General features: G+C 32.0%; 1 long non-coding RNA gene across 2 annotated transcripts; it reads right to left on the bottom strand.

Annotated features, from left to right (window-relative positions):
• Nucleotides 1-1,675: 1,675 nt before the first annotated feature.
• LOC121124688 (uncharacterized) lies at nucleotides 1,676-8,074 on the bottom strand. Of its 2 annotated transcripts, XR_005866382.2 has the most exons (4): nucleotides 7,778-8,058; nucleotides 2,898-3,030; nucleotides 2,229-2,768; nucleotides 1,676-2,137 (listed from the first exon to the last, which is right to left on the bottom strand). It is a non-coding gene; the product is annotated as an uncharacterized lncRNA (long non-coding RNA). The 2 variants fall into 2 exon arrangements; XR_011781838.1 differs by lacking the exons at nucleotides 1,676-2,137; nucleotides 2,229-2,768; nucleotides 2,898-3,030 and adding exons at nucleotides 3,930-7,029; nucleotides 7,105-7,623 and having other exon boundaries at nucleotides 7,778-8,074.
• Between the last annotated feature and the right edge of the window lie 10,180 nt (nucleotides 8,075-18,254).

The raw sequence follows: 18,254 nt of genomic DNA, 5'->3' as shown, positions 1-18,254 counted from the left end.
GCCAGATACTATTTTGCCTCTGGACATTTTGTTCAAAGGATATTTAGGATTATAATTTATAATTAGACATCATGGATTATTTATAGTAAAAAAGACTCATAAATTAGCGAACAAGCATATTTTGAGATATGAACATAATTCCAATACATTAAAAACATTGAACGCATTTTAAAGTAATTAATGTTACATATTTTGATTTAGAAAATTTAAAGGAAACATCGACTTCAACCAAAGATAAACAATTACGACATATAAACATCATTTAAATATATTTTAAGGCGAAATATCCTTAAAGCATAATGTCTTGAGGCAAAATAGTTTAATACATTTTATTTTCAATTTCGAAAATAAAATAAAAATTTGGAAACAAGGGGTTAAGGAGCCATACAACTACTTAATATCTATTTTCCCACTTCCAATACTCACTTATTCACGCCACCTATCGTAATAATATTGAACTATGTACGTACACTGTGTACAGTTATCAATTAATTAATGATAATTTAAATGTACATAATTTGATGTGAAAAAAAATATTTTTCTCCCAACTATTTGAAATGAATTTCCTTGAACAATTAGAAATACAATCGTGTTACTTTTATGGATAGATTTGATTTGTTAGGGTCAGTAGGCTAGTTGTGGTACTTTTCTCTTTTAGCCAATTCCATAACATCGTTAATGTTAGCAGAAATATGAGTACACAAGAAAATTTGATGATGGTGTTCGTTCGGGTCTCTTACATCGTAAATTTTTTTTTTTTTTGAATTATAAGTTGCACCACTAACTACTTAAAGTTAAGGCTCACAGCCTCGCCTTAAAATTAAAATAACTAAGTTAAATGCTTTCCCTATGGTTCATGATGTATTTTAAGATGGTCCGGATTTACTTGAACGATCTTGTTCAATATATATTCAGATTTTAACTTAGTATGTTTTTTTTGTTCTAGATTATTTTTATATTGATGCACCACACTTTGTTTTTACAAGCTTCAAATGGATCCAAATCATCCTTCTATATGTACATATATGGTATATTGTTTTTTAAACTTCTCAAAATGATTGATAATAGTAAATAGTCCTTTGAAGATTTTGTTTTTTCTTGAACCAAAAAGAAATATCATTTCTTAAGCAATTTCGACATAATAAATTATAATTTAATTTTGTCACAAACAAATAAAATATATGATATTCTTAACTAAAGAAACATTATAAACACTTTTATTATTTTAAAAAGGAAATCCAAGGCAAAGGCATACATCATAACACATCAACCAAACCATAAATATAATACTTGCATGAAATAATAGGCTAAACCTGGGATATAATAAAGGTCGTAAATCCTAATCATTTTTTAGCCTGCGATTTTTATTTTTTTGTAGGCAACCTTCACAATTTATTTTAATTTTTAAATTTTTTTCTTCAAATAAACTGATACCCAAATATAGAAAATAAATTCTCAATTAAACATATTAAAAGGTATCGTAAATAACGTGAAATGACAAAATTGGTATTGAAGGTATACTAAATAATATCATTATTAAACAGGTATGGGGAACGAGCGAAAAAATTGTGTTTTATTATACGAATTATAAAATTATACTAGTTATTAAAACTTTGGAATTCATCATTCTGTATAGTAATTTTTTTTTTTTCTTTTCTTCTTAAATACTCGAATATTTTATTTGTGCCATTGATTACCATTCAAATTCAACCCAAATTTAATAGAAATAGAGGATTATACCATAATGTATGTAGAACTGATGCTTGACTTCCACCACGCTCTCAATAATTACGTCATAGTAGATGAGTGGTTGATTGTTTTGTCAAAATCTATTTTTTTTGCCTAGCAGTCGGTACGATACATTAAATTGAAAATTCTAGCAATAGTGACGTCATGGACTATGATTGGTTGCATGTTTTGTCAAAATCTGCCTGTCTTTTCCAGCAGTTGGTACAATACATCAGATTGAAAATTCTAGCAATCCCGATTAAACTATGGTAAAATCTTGTATTTTTATTAACCTTGATTCAATCTACATACAAATACATCCATGGAGAGGTTGTGTCATATACGTCATTTTCTGTTATTTAGTATAAAGTGTGACCACCAGAGAAGAGTACTCTCCTAATAACTTCCGCTAATTAGTGAACAAAGAAAAAAATTAGCGGATTAGTGTCGAACGGAATTTCAAAATTGTAAAAATTGTTAATCCCATCATAAAATCTTACTCTGATAGAGATCTTCTGTTTTTTTAAGATTTGATATTTGAGACTAAGAGAGTTGTCTGAAAAATTTTCCGACCTTACAAAGATACAAGACATTTTTTTCAACATAATTTCCTAAAAACTCGTTCCTGGAAACCTTGAAACTTGAGTTAGACGCCTCAAATTTTTGCACAACAAGTCTTTAAATGGTGCTATTGTTCGAATCTATCAAAAAGTATCACATTTAAAAAAATAATAATAATGAAAGCTCGATACTCAATTTTATACATTTCCACAAAATAACTCATCACATAACAGCTGTTCGTCGTAGATGGCTGAAACTTTGGTGAATAACCGTCAACAGATGCTCCATAAATGTGGCTAGCTTTTATTTACGAGTGGCGCCATATGTGTATATATGTACTTTAAGTAACACTTTGTGTTTCTTGTGAATTCCTTAACAAAGTCCATTTTTTGAAATAGGTAGATTAATAAGCCCGTGCCTCGGTCATATCCCTCTGTCAGTGCCAATGCGAGTGGGAAAGAAGTTATCTGAAGGACTTTCTATACAAATTATAATGAAGAATAAAAAAAATAAGCTTGATTTGGGTAGGTGGTGCTGGCTGTTTAAGATGCTTCATTTTCGAATAATATTTAACTTTTTAACCCCTGCGAGTCTAGTTGGATGCTCACCGTTTTAAGAGAGTTTTAGGTCAAGAACACATCACTGTTCCCCTCCTCAATATTAATCATTCTCCTCTTCTTGGGAACCTCCAACCTAGACGGATTTCTATGTGTTCTGCACGTCTTTTGACAGGCCTATGCACTAAAAATAATTTAGTTAGTGGATTAACATTAGTAAATTAGTGTTAACAGAGCCATTAAACTATAAAATTAGTGGAAGGGGCAAGATAATAAGTGAATTAGCGTTTAGTAGAATAACGAAAAATTAGGGGATGCCCCCCCCCTCTGGTAACTATGAGTGCCTGTGCACAGAGAGTAACGAAAAGGATCTCTTGGGGAATTAAAAGTGCAAATCCCTGTTGGACTCAGAGTATAATAGAGAATTAATAACTGAGTAACTCCTTCCCATATCCTTGCTTGATACATGATGGTCATTATGTTTTTTATCATCTTATAGCTGGTTTCAGCTAGCTAATTTAATGAAGCACCATAAATGCTAACCTGCTCTCTCCTATAACATTTCTTCAAATTGTGAGGCTTACATTCGTTAACTTAATTTTTGGATCATAAATAACAAGGCAAACATTTAGAACGTAACGTTTTTTCCTTTTATATCACTTTCCCGCCATGTAGATGAGGGGATAAGTTTGATAAGACTAGTGCTGTGTCGGTCCTTATTTAGGATCGAGGACGGCAGTCAAGTTTGGTCCCATGAAGTCCAGTCCCACTTCTTCATCCTTGAAGAAGGTAAAATTGATATCTTGTAACGTCATTGAGGGTGTTTATCCTTTTTTTAATTATTCCGTTATATCATATAATAAATAATAAAACTAATTAAAAATATAATTAGTAGTGTTGAGACTCAGTCCAGAGCTGGACCGATATTTCGGTCCAGACCGCGGTCTCAAACCGTGAACCAATTTTTTTGGATCTCACTTTGTGGACCGATTTTTTTTTGGTCTTACTTTATTGACCGATTTTTTTCGGTTTCAATTGATGAGACCGATTTTTTTCGGTCTCATATATATATTGAGAGGCCCAATTTCTTTTTTTCTAGATCGACCGCCATTGATTTATTCATTATATTTAACAAACAATAAATATCTGTATAGCCTTGAAAATGTTCTAGAACAAATACTCTATACATATAAGATAAATTATCTCTGTTTAAACTTCGTATGACGTCATTGTACTTGAAAATGCATAGGATGTCATGCTATAAGTAATTTATTTGTAAAATCGGTCTAGACCGATTTTTTTGGGACCCAACTTGACTGAATCTTTCCTTAGGACCGATCTACATCGAACTTTTCCTTCAGACCGGTTCGGACTGATATTTTTGTTTGTACCTAACTAATTCGGTCCAATAAAAAGTATATCGGTCTCAGACCGGTCTAGAATTTCCTGACCAAACCCCAACACTAATAATTAGTATGAATTATGTTACATTTTAATGAAAACATGAATATTTTTCCAAGATATTTGTAATATTCTTAATAAATATCTCATATATCTTATTTGGCGTAATGTACTACTTAAATGTTTAGGCAAAAATATGAGGAACGATAGGACCGGTCCCAGCCAATTTAGTTTCAGTGAGCTCATAGAATCCAGGAGTGTGCGTTTCAAGTCAAGCTTTTTGAAAGAAACAAATATGAGATATACTTTCATTTAAGCTGTTTTCATTCATTTTAATTAGTTTACTCTTGTAGGATTTTAAGCAGCTGACTCTACGGTCTATAAACTCAAAAAGGCTATACAAATAAAATTATGATATTTTGGCTGCACTTATACTATTTCAAAAATTGAAGGTATCTTACTCTTTGTAAGAGTAATCCATTTACTCTCAACTAAATCATATAGAAGGTACCTAACGTTAAAAAAGGTCTTAATTCAGGAGTTCTATAAGTCTCACTCCTGCCTTCTCCTCGCGCTCGACGACATGTTCACAGCTTAAAAAAGCTAATTCGATGTAATAAGTCAACACTCAATATACTCATGATTTATAATACTAGAAAAATCATCATCTCACAAAATGCAGGATAAAAGTTCCTGTTATTAGGAATCTTGGAATTCCCTCAATACTAAACAACTGTTTCCTTTTTATATTACGTCTTGGAGTACATATAATTAATTAACTATATGTATTTTTTTATTAATAAAAATGTTACATAACATACTCATTTATGGGATTTCTTAGAGAGTTTACTTCGAGATGTTTCCTTTTTCTTAGTAATATATATTGTATATCTACAAATACCTAGGTAATAGGTAAATATATATTACATATGTACGTCAGGTATTTAAAAAAAAAAAAACATTTTGAATGAATGTGCCACATAGACGGATTGATAACTTTTAGAGCCTCCCATTCAGAAGAGCTCCTTTATTTTAAAGTTAAATTAATTAAAATATACTTTTAAAAAAAGCCAAAACGCCCCTTCATATTTCAAGAGTTGTAAAAAAATGACATTCGAAGAGTGCAATACTTTTTGTAGTTACAATTGGAAAAGACGTTTTTTATTTTCCAAAGATGTCCATTATTATTTTATTCTTGGAGAGAGAACATCTAAGTATTAAGTAAAACAAACTGAAATAACTGTTAAAATATCTATTCAAAAGCTGAATGATAATAAAATATGAATTTCCATGTTTGATTTTTCTAACATCAAACATGGAAATTCTTAATAAATGGATGTCAACTATACTAATAATTGAGATACCTTGTAAAAAAATGCTATATATTTATTTTAGTGATATATGATGTGTGTTTCTAAACCCTTATTACTGTTTATATAGATGGTAAATCCGTTGATAGATTTAATAAAGTTGTTTGCTATCTTCATTTTAAAGATGCAACTAAATGAAGAACTAAAAAGACATGTCTTGAAGAAAAAGTAGAATACCATCTTTAGGATTAAAAACAGGACTGACAATTAAACAAGGGACGAGTTTAATGTCAATGGCCGAGTTAAGGGGTAAATGAAAAGTGGTGAATTATAATTAAGAGTGCACAAGTTTTTGAGAAAAGATGATATTTCAAATTTGTTGGAGCTAAAACAATTTTTTTTTTCATTAATGATAACTTGTGTTAATTCATCTTAGCTGTCCAGTCATTGGAGTTACTGGAATGATTCATGGAAATATAAAGTGTTGAATACTACCAATAAGATTGTAGTCAATGAAAGAATACATTTCGTGGTTGCAAGCTAATAAATGTATATAGCGAATTTATAAATTTACTTGCTTTTTGAAAACTAAGTATGAGAGCGTTACCGAACAAGAGTCAGTTATTAGAATAAACAGTTTGAGTCAACAAACGCTTTCCAATCTAGATTAATTATTTTCCTATGAAAAATATCATTTATTTCCGAGCAATGCATGAAGGGATTTTGAAATAAAAATAATAATTATAGAACTGAACAAGAAATAAGTTTGTTTGTTACTTTATAGGTGAATTACTCAACATCGAGTGATCAATGTAATCATGAGTTATTTCAATTAAAGATTCTTAGCGTCCAATTCTAAATATAATGTAATAAATAAATACCAGGAAGTAAAAGTTGAGCTTGTTGTCACAATAAATTAATAAAAATCAATTTGAAATGAAATAAATATCAACACAACTTCATTAAGTACCGTGTCTTGAGTTTGGGGATAATAACGATTTGTTGCATTAAGATAGGCAAATCATTGACTACTTTATACATTAGATGTTGAATAATCCCCACTTAGGTTCTGTATCCATAATATAAGTTTAAAATTCATATTCAAGCAGCAGATATCCTATATATGTACAGGGGAGGATGAAGCATCCTTGATAATAAATTCTTCAAAAATGAACCACAAACATTACCTCATATTGAAAATCAAATCAGAAAGACAATTTTCAACACTTTTAATCAATTTGAACAGAAAGATCAAATCTAAATACAAGAGGTGAACCATGAATTACTTAATGTGAAGTCATCTATAGATGAAAACAGGTTTAGTAAGAGACACCCCAAGACCAGATAAGTATGATGTACTACAAGGAAACTGACATTATCCTAACTAGGATATGAATATTTCCTTCAAAAATGTCTTCCTTCGATGTGGTTTAATAAAAAGCCCTTCCTCCATACTCAATAATAAAGGTGATCTGCAATTAAAAGTTAGATATAACAGGTTTTATAATAAAAAAAATAACTCTTTCTTTGACAGAATTGAATCATACTTGATGATTGCCTTTGGAGGACTCTTTCAAGTTTTATCTTCAAAAAATGGCATTTCCCTACAAAAAATTTCACCTGAAGATCCACAGTTCCATAATTGATTACTTAAATAACAAATGAGGTGTTTCAATGGGCGATCGGATAAGTCCCTATCTCAGTGTTCATGATTCATCACTTTTTAACTCAAATTAATTCTTATCTTCTACAATTGTTATGTAATATAATAATTATTTATTTTAAAGGTTCTAATAACGAGGTTGCCCATACTGTTTTTTAATAGTAACGACCAAAGAATATACTACATACTATATCAATTAATCATATAATTTCATTATATGTTGTTAACATAGCGTTGTTATACTCTATGACGTCAAAATCTGTCTGTCTTCCCCAACAGTCGGTACGGTACATCAAATTGAAATTCCTTGTATTTTTATTTAGCTGGGATTAGCCGAACTTTCGGATCCAGATCTGAACACAAATTTGATGAATATTTGGCTCCAATTTTATATGTATATTACCTAAATTTCGGACATAAATTAAATAGAATTAGGTTTAAGCTAACATTTTTCTGATAACTGACGCCGAAACAATTTATAACCTAATGTTATTACTATTAATACATAACTACGAGTCATAAATATAATGTTAGTATAACATTGGGCAAATCGTTACCTTTATAGCATATTGAAACCGTTCCACGGAAAGAAACAGAAAGAGGTCCAAAATTAGTTGAGAGTTTGTGAATTCTTACAACTAGTATTGAATTACTATTCAATACTAGTTGATAATAATTGTTCACAGCTTAATAAGAAAGAATTCGTATTCAACCAATCGATGTTAACAACACTAGTTTGAGGGGAAGAAGAAGAAACAACAACAGCTGACAAACAAATAAAGTGTCAATTTTTGTGTTATTGCATGAGGTAACTACACGATACAAGTGCTTATGTAGATTTTGCTCCAATCACTAATCATGATAAATAAAATGTGCAATCGATAAAAATATTATCTTTTCTTTAATGATGGGAAGATTTAAAGAAAAAACATATCAAACCTGAATCCGATGCAATTAGGGTCACACATTTTCCTTTCTTTAATATTTTAAATTAAAAAATCCAATTTTGCTGTAAATTTCAAAGAATTAAAATCGATAAAATAAATCACCTCTCGTTATTTAATATATATAATATCTACGATAAAGCTTTTTCCAAGTCAAATTTTTCAAAGGCGAACTTTCCAAAATCATATGAGACGACATGTATTTTATTTTAGGGCAAAACTTATTCCCCTAAAATAACTTGCATCTGTTTAGAACACTTTTGTTCACATTTAATTACTCTTCAATTTATTTTTTCTCAGTTTTCGAGCATTTTTTATTCTTAATTATTTTTATGAGGATATTTTATACAATTATAAGTGCTTCTTCCCCTTGAATATTGATTAGGTTCTCTCACATTTCCCCATAACAAAAAGTGGGAGATTAATAATCTTTTAGTTAGTGCGTCAACATAAAAATAATCTTCAACAAAAATCGATAAAAGATGAAAGTCCCATTACATTATTTCCTTCATATATATGCAAATACAGCCCAATATTTCATTGTCATATATGACTCAAATTCAAATTTGTGGGGAGAGTTAAGATACACTAGGACTTTAGCTCTAGTTTAGAAGCGTTATCTGATTTAAAGACTTATATGTATATGTCCCTTTTCAACCATAAAATCAGACAATTTATCATTCGTTTATTGTTTTGATTAAATTTGGCTACATTAAGTGCAATTCATGGCACATCCAAAGGGTTAACAAGGATAATTTGTTGATAGAAATTGACGAGCATGTTTTGGGTTTTTCATCTATTTTAAGAAATAGAACCTTACTGCACCAATCACTTTTATATTGTGTGAAGTATTTCTTTAATATATGTATTTTACAATCATCATATTTTCTCGTTGTTTGGTATATTTGTTGTGTACAATTTGTAAATTCTACATTACCAATTGTAGCAGTTGCAATTTATCTAAGTGTAACATTGGCCTTTATTATTAACAACTATTCCTCGAAACTATCATTTCATTTTGATATATTCAAATTACATGTTTATTATGAATGAATGAGTAATATACCTCTTGGTATTTGAACTTTTGAATGTGCTACATAACCTTATGTTTGAGTACTTTGCATTAAAATTGTCAAACGTAACATCATTAATAGTAGGTTCGGGAAAAAGTGGTTTCGTATTTCCATCCTTTCTTAAATAAGTTTATCTATTTCATTAGTCGTCACATCGGATCATGAAATAAATTCTGGGTAAGGTGTAAGAGTATACTACAAACGTATTTCGGAGAGTATTTCACTTGGCCAGTTGAGTCGCAACTTATCGTTTGTCATGTATGTAGGTCTCATAAGAAGAAATTCACCATATTATACATTTTTACTACATGAAAGGGAAAAACGCGTCGGAACGTCCGTCTTCGAAAATGTTCATAAAATATCCAGATAGATCGTCTTGTTAGCAGTCGTAGCTGGAGCTGAACATCGATCATTAAACCCTTTGGAACCCTTTTGCAGAAGGATGCATACAAAAAAACTTAAATAGGGTAGGAATTGTGTTTCATCAAGACAACGTCAGTCTGCACACGTCTTTGATGACACTCCAGAAGCTCAGATGAGAAGTTCTTATGCATCCATTCTATGTTGTTGTTGTTTTTTGTTATTTTTTTGGAGTGAGGAGGGGCCCGAATACTTGGGTAACATTTCTTTTTTTATATCATTTCGCATGACCTATTTACTTTTCTAGGAAAGACATTTCTTGTAAACCCTACGACGAAACCCTATTTGGGAATCCAAGCTTTAAATGATTTATATACAATATATATACAAAAATTGATGGTGAAATTTAAAAAAGAAAATCATGAAATAACCTACACAAGTGACTTCTTTTTTTTTTTTTTTTTGCGAAAACCTTTATTTAATTCCTAATATGACAACCGTTAAGCTTAGTGCGTTTTTTATGCGCCTTGGCATCCCTTCATACAGATTATTCAAAGTATCTGGATAAATTTTTTCCCGGGTTTTTGTTACCATTTTTTTAATTATTATTATTATTCATCCGCTGGAGCCTTTTCATTGAGTCCCCTGTGGGCCAAAGCTCACAAATTTACAATGGGAGACAAATCAGGACTGTTGGCAGACCATGAGCCTTTGCCCCAGAAAGAATCCAAGTTGTCTGAACACCACTTTTGTTTCTTTTTGGAGAGGTGAGGAGGGGCACCATCCTGCTGGAAAATGGCTCTTGATGTGTCAGACAAACATTTTCCTCTTCAAAAGAGGTCCAGTTTCTTCAGTACGAGATAAAGCTGACATCATAGACTTTTTGAGTATCTCTGTTACGTAGTACTCGTCTTAGTAGTTTGGTTTCGTGGAATCAAGGGAAGATTTGACACTATCTGGTGACTGATAACGGCCCAACTCCGAATTTTCACAGTTGGAGTGAGTTCCACATCTCCCTTATCTCTTGCCAAAAACCCAATCTGTTTGGAGATTTGGGGTATGAAATAGCTCTTATGGACTTTTATGACTGAAGAGGATACATTACCAGTCATCTGCAATGATCTGCAATTTAAAAAAACTAATATGTTCCCCGATATAGGCCCTTTCATCTATGAAATATGTCCATTTCACAATATTTAATAGTGACTATCAATTGAAACACACTCAAGGGTTAATAAGAATAATTTTCTCATAGAAAATGGACAATACTTATCAATTATGTAATCCGCACTTAATTTTGATAAAAGATATACAAGTTTGCTTTGGTGTTGATGTACTGCATATTTTTTTTGATAAATAAAATCTATCAGGACATCAATCCTTATCGAATGGTTCATATAATCTAAATGCTTTGAATTTTAAAATTCAACAAGATATAACTTACTAATTAGCAATACAATTTCAACAAAATGAATACATACGATAAATCAGATATATGTCCGAGCTCTCTTAATCATTAATGTAACCGCCCTTAGTGGCAATGATGGCTTCCAGACGGCGGTGGAAGGCCTTGCCCCCATTGCAATCCTGCATCATGGCGTCCCAGGGATAGCTGACAATGGTGTTGTTGAGGGCCTTGATGTTAGGACGATAGACATGCATTCAAAAGTTGTAGTCGAGGGGGGCGGGGGTAGCATCTGGCTGTAGAGGGGCAAAAGTGTCAAAAAAGAGTTCAAAAGAACTGGCCTCTCTCCCTTCACGAGGCTATTTACTTCTATTTTTGATACCCCTCTGGTGTGAAACCCCGAGATCTCCTGCATGTGACATCATGGACTTGAGGGGATTGGACTGTGTCGTTTTCTTATACTCGTCTGTGTCCACTTCGGTCTTTTTGAGAGAGTCATTCCTTCTCTTCAACGTTTGATTTGAGTGGGCGAGTGGAAATATGTCGATCACATTTAAGTGTAATTTTCTCGATTTGTATGTAAGCTAGAGAGCTCTGGTTTGGTTTGTTTTACTTGAATTACTTGCTTATGCTTTAATATATTGTTATAATTATTCATTTAAATTTCTCATACTTCATTAATTTTTGAATTAGTTATTGCATAGATTTCACAGGAACAGCCGGTTTTTGGGCACTTTAATTGCAATATGCGCCACACCCCAAAGAGTTGATATGTTGATAAGAATTGAGGATAATGTAATCTCCACTTAATTTGTTGAAAAATATTCTACCTTGTTTTTGTGTTAACAGTCCACATATAGACTATTATATAAGTGTACCTCTACCCTCCTAAAGATTCATTTTGCGAATAAACCTGAACATAATGATAAGCTTCTGATTAAAGCAAAACTATTACTATCAATATCACAATTTGTACTCTCAAATATATTGTAATTTAGTATTGGAGTAAAGTATTAGTTTAACAAAAAAACCAGAGAACAATTAAACTATTCCAAAAAATATCATTGATGTATTTGGGAGCTCTGAAAAATTTCTAACCTCAAGGTCAAGATGGTAGTAGCACTCGTAAATAAAAGATAGTCACATCCATCTAGCATCTGTTGAGAGTTACTCAGTCAAGTTTCAGATGTTATGTAAGAGTAGTTTGAGCGAGTTGATTATGAGTATTTTTGTAGGTAAACATTTTTGAAAGTGTAGATTCAAACAATAGCAAACATATAAAGACTATTAGTGACGGAATTTGACGCGTCTAAGCAATCCAACTCGGATTATCCAAAAACAAAATGTGTCCCGTAAACAATTATACTGCAGAGAAAATGTCGAGTACTATTTGCTTGGATTAAAGAGATGGGAACATCACTCTGAGAAGTGTGTCCAGTTAAAAGGAAACTATATTAAAAAGTAAATTTAAAAAATTCAAACAAAATGTCTGGTGTCTTTATTAGGTCGAAAACTTTTCTGTACCATCCTCAATTATAGTAGACGGCCCATTTTTAATGGTTTTAAACTCCCAAGGACATTTATATATTATAATGAAAGACTCTACAAGCCTTTGTTTATATTTTTTCATCAAACTTAATTGATTAAGCTCAATCGACAAATAGAGTGATATTAGACGAAGGCCCAATTCATATGGGTTGATCGAAACGTTTTCCGAGGAAAGTGTTTATATTTCCCTCTATTTTGGGCTTGCATGCACATAAGGTTGGCGTTTTGTTTCACCAAAAGAGATATTTTGATTTACATAAGCTTCACGATAAGGATTGGTTCTTAGGACCGGGATAAATGTTTAAAAAACATGAGGATGGACTTGTGATGTGAAATTAATTTATGTCGCGAATCTGGTTATGTGACTAATCAGGAGTATTTTGTGAATATTAAAAATAAAATAAAAACGAGAATCAACATGGTAAGCCTGACAATTTGAAGAATGTTTTGGAGGAGAGAAAGAATAATGGTCATGACGTTTCATTAGATCAACAACAATCACTTGTGACAATGGAGAATGTGAATAAGGAAATAAACAACGACATTTCCTGGATTTACTCCAATGTCAATGCTCAATTCTACTCTGACTGCGCCAAGGAATTACTAATATATCTCCGCAACAAATCTTCAGGGTTATGCTCCATATTTTATGAACACACACGAATGTTCAATCAAGTTTTGAATATAATTGAATCTATTTAGGAAAGGATGTTCCCTATTCAGGAATTAAATAATAATGAATGCAGGATTTTCATCATCAAAACACTGTATTACCATATATACATAACTTTGATTTACTAATTAACACTAAAATAACTTGTATCATAGAGCGGTTTAATTTTGTACATTGTTCGAATTTCCTTTTACGGTTTATGTGGAAAAGTTCTCATAAGGTATGAAAATACCTAATGCAAAATTGTATTATGCCACTAAGTCACCTTTTATGTTGCATATCTCGATCAAATTTTGAATAAGATATAAATATAGAAACTTAAAAGACAATTTGAGTTATTTTGCAAAAAAATAATTTTGATAGACAATTTTGTAGCCAATGAAAAGTATTTAAAAAGTTGGTTTTTTTTTGTAAGATTGTCTGATTGAACAAAGAAAGAGAAAAAGGTAAGTTAAATTTGATGTATCACCGGATGATTTTCTTACATTTTCAGAAAGGAAGGATCAAATTTTTCTTAAATTATTCATTGTTTTTACTCCATAGCTTTAGCAAAAAACTTTATTTTAATTGGTTAGAATAATGTTTATCATCACTAATACATGTTAAATAAGGTTTAATGCTGTATTTTGGACAAAATAAACAACTTTTGTCTCCTTTCAAACTTTAAACAAGTTATGCTGCCTAAAGATGTCATCGTAGGAAAATGAAATTTTGTATAGATTATTTCCTTACCAAATCCTAACTTTCCAAACTACCCCAAATTAAAAAAAAAACAAATATATAAACAAAGCGGCTTATTCAACAATCAGACTGTAGAAGTTATTGAACGTGTCAACAACGTGTTGACAGATTCTTCCACTCTACAGTCAGTTTTCAAAAAAATATCGTTTACTGTGAAACAAAATGGCAGCTACTTGTGAATGTTAGCCCAAAAAAGATAAATATTTAGCGTTTTTCTCAAAAAACGTTTTTTGTACTAAATTGTTTAGTTGTAACAAAGATCACCCGGCCTTAGTTACAACAGCACGAAGCTAAAAAAAAAAAAAATGATAATGAGCTTTGGTGATCCAAATCAAGCCGTCTCAATACAATATGATGTTCGGCTAGGGTTGGTTCTAATTGGATAACTGACGCTTTGGTGATCCAAATCAAGCCAACTCAATACAATATGATGTTCGGCTAGAGTTGGCTCTAATTTGATAACTGACTCACTGAGTCGGAATTGTTCGAGTATCAGGGCCATGACTACTCAGAAAAATAAAATAAAAGTTCTAGTCACGGTTTGGATATTATTATGCATAGCATGTGTTGTATCGGTCCTTTTTAAGGACTAAAGACTCCAGTAAGTAACGTCTAGTTCACTCTCGCTCCGGTTCAGTTCATTCCTACATATCAGTCCTAAACTTATAAATTTGATAACGTCACCAAACTGTATTTCTTATTTTTTAAATCAGTTGTAGTACTGACAGTCTGGAGAACTGACGGTCATAAGGACCTGCTATAAAGACTGAAAGGACCGGTTCTAAGACTGTCCTGGAACGAATAATTAAAGACTGACAAAAACTCTACCTACGATTGTTTTACTAATAATGTTCAGTCCTTGATGACGTCACTCAACTTTATTTCTACTTTCTTTTAATAGTTCTAGTACTAAAAGTCTGAAGGACTGGTCCTAAGACTCACTGGTGCGAATAAACAAGGTCTGAAAGACACTAAAACTAGGTATAGGTAGTGTTGTGTCGGTCCTTATCTAGGAAGGAAGACTGCAGTCCGTCCAGTTCAGGATCGGTCCACTCGAGCTCAGTCCAATATATCAATCTTAAACTTATAAACTTGATGACGTCAATCAACTTTATTTCTTCTTTTTAAAATCAGTTCTTTTACTGACAGTCTGAAGGACTGAAGGTCTTTAGGACCGTTCCTAAGACATAACTGGGCAGAATAAATAAGGAGCAACACATTCCTTCCTCAGACCTTTCCATCGCTTTCCTGTAAGATATGAAACAGAGCGCTTCCCCTTAATTTATCTAATGACAAGTAGGTAGATCATATTTATACCTATCATTATCTACTTCAATTATCAATTCCTTCTCAATTTAAGTATGTAAATTGGAACATTTATTTCATTACCTAGGCGAATGTAACAATATTCAATCAACTTGAAGCTTAATCATATAGTCATGGCAACACTAATAGTTAATAATGAATAGGGGAGTGAGGGACGGAAATCTATAACTCAAATGTAAAAAAGTCTTATCAGTAGAGTTGTTATTCTTACTAACTAGGGTTGTATTGGTCCTCAATATGCAGGGGGTGGATTAGAGGGGATTTAGCTAGAGGTGTCTCACTTCTTATTTAGGATTGAGGACCGTCCAGTTCAACTTGTCGTTCCTTAAATAAGTTAAAATTGATCCCTAGTGACGTCATTGATGTTGTCTTTCCTTTATTTAAATATTTTATTAGATAACAGATAAACTACATATATTACGAAGTAAAAATATTAGTAGGTTTAGTGATGCTAATCAGGAGTATTTTGGGCATGTTCATAAAAAGAAACCAAAAATCAATATATTCACCCATATAATTGGAAAAATGTTTTGCAGAAGAGATGACGTTTCATTAGATCAGGGGTCCTAAAGAGGGGGGCACAAGGGGGGTAGTGAGATGTTTCTTTTAAAAAAGAAGGCTATCATTTAAATGGAAATTACATTGAGGGTTATCAAACTTTAAGAATATTGATTTTCTATATATTTTATAAGTCTCGTCTTGACTAAGATTTTCAAAGTATTTCCCAGAAGATAGTGCTCCACAAAACATAGCTCACTACGGCCTTTTTATCGTCACAGCTAATCATCTATAGCTGATATGCAAGAAACGACCTTTGAATTTTCATGCAACCAAACACATAAGATTTTGATTCTAAAACACTTGACGAATTGTGGGTGTATGTGGTGACTGAGAGCCTCTGGCTAGCTAAAACAGCTTAGAATTTAGACCATTTGACTCTGCTTAATTTTGTGAGAAGACATTTCTATATGAACTTATATTGAAAATAAATACAGATCAAAGCTTAACGTAGAGGATGATCTTCAGTGGCTGTGCCCAAAATTAAACCTAGAATAGACCTGCTTTGCTCAATATAGAGTGCAATTTAAGAAATTGATTCGTTTACGAACCTATTTGCGCATCCTTAGCTTGTAGTTATATCTGTTTATGAGTCTCAATTTCTACTTTATCTAAATAAAACAAAAAACAAAATTGATGGTATGTAAATTATTTCAAGGGGTAGAATTATTTCTGATTTTATATTTACAATATAATCAATTATTTCTTCAATACATTTCTTATGTATAATTAAGATCTTTATTTTTGATCAATGTAGTCGAATAACTAATATTATTGGCCTCTGGGTTGAACTTGATAAGGTTGGCATGCCCTTTACGTCATCTATTTGCATAAAATGCACTCCAAATTTTATATTTAATCTCTATGAGAGGTGTGGGGGTTGCACTTCTGTGCTATTTAATCGATCCACTGCGAATATTTCCAAAGTCCAAGAGACCAGGAATGTATGGTTACCAACAGCTTTGTCTATCTTTGGAGCTCTTCCAAAGGTTCAAGACGTGACACCATGATATTATACAAGTTGAGAGTTGGTTTTCGGAGATGTCTAAGTTGTCCGAAAGAGGTAAGTCCTTATCCAACCATTAGTCTAAGAAAATAGTATGTTTAGATGTCGTTTTTCCTATGAATTCTTTTCCATTTATTTATACTGAAGACGATAGCACGGTTTTGTTTTTTTTAGTTCATCAATATCTTATATTATATCATATTCTAGTCTTTAAACAGTAATATATTTAGTTTATTAAATTACTTCTAAATTATAAATAAATTATGTCTGTTGACAAGAATAATCTTTTGGAGTCTTTGGATGTTTTAAACTCTAAAGTCTGGAGTCTGTACTTCAAGGGAGTGCAGAATCTTTTTGATCATGCGAAGTCACATTTTGAAGGGAACGAAGAAGCTTCCTCGAACTCAATCTCTTCCAATAAATTGTAAGGTGTTATTCCTGACTGTCAGCGACTTAGTCGAACATTCTCAATCCAATGGTTTGGAGGAATATGATGAACTTAAGAAAAGAACAACTCCAAAACATGGAGACCATGTAGATTTATGTTCCAGTAGGTATCATCTGACAGTGGGAAGCAAAGCCAAATAGTACTTGTAAGAGTCAATTGACTAGCAGAGTTCTTCTCTAAAATTACTCTCGATATGGTTTAAAGCTCATTTTCTCTCTTGAAGGACAAGTTGCATAGCTGTCAAAGTTACCCATTCTGAGAGCTAAAAAATGGCGCACCCGACATTTTTAACCTAGTGTGATGACATTTTTTTCCGGTTTTTTTTTACCCATTCTTCTTTTTTACTTGATGCCATCCATTAGAAAAATAACAAGGGGAAACATGAACAAATTTTGAGACTCGAAAATCCATTTTCCATTCTAAAATATATTTTCGATATGAGAGAGGCTTTATAAAATGTATTCTTGTTTAACAACAATTCAAATAGTCTCTTCTGTAATTACAGTCTAGCTAGTCAGTTGACACAGGGGGCTTGCCAAACCCCTAAGAGTGTTTCACCGAACTCCTGAGGTTCGATCGAACCCAGGTTAAGAACCACTGTTTTAGATGGTAACCCAAATGCTAGTAGAAATCTTTTTTTTTTTTTAATATTCTAAGTCCCCAGAAGTCTTACTAAGAATCAACCTATTGAACCAAGAGAGATTACATGCTTTTTTTGGCTTCGGAATAGAAGAAACTAATCCGTAGTCTCTTATGGGAGCGTCTAACCAGCATTGCGATATATACGGTATCTTTTTATTCAATGAGAAATCCTCTCGAATCTTGTTAATTTTTTGGTATATATCCTCCCTGAAAGATGTGTACCTCATAAGATGAATTACTTTAGGATCATTTTGAAGTTCCAGGCCTTCATTTTATCTAGAATATTCTGGCGAAGAGATGAATAACATAA

The sequence above is a fragment of the Lepeophtheirus salmonis genome, chromosome 9 (assembly GCF_016086655.4).
Source record: "Lepeophtheirus salmonis chromosome 9, UVic_Lsal_1.4, whole genome shotgun sequence".
In the NCBI taxonomy this organism is placed as follows: domain Eukaryota; kingdom Metazoa; phylum Arthropoda; class Copepoda; order Siphonostomatoida; family Caligidae; genus Lepeophtheirus; species Lepeophtheirus salmonis.
The sequence above is the reverse complement of the archived record's forward strand: the minus strand, read 5'-3'. Positions and strand labels throughout refer to the sequence as shown.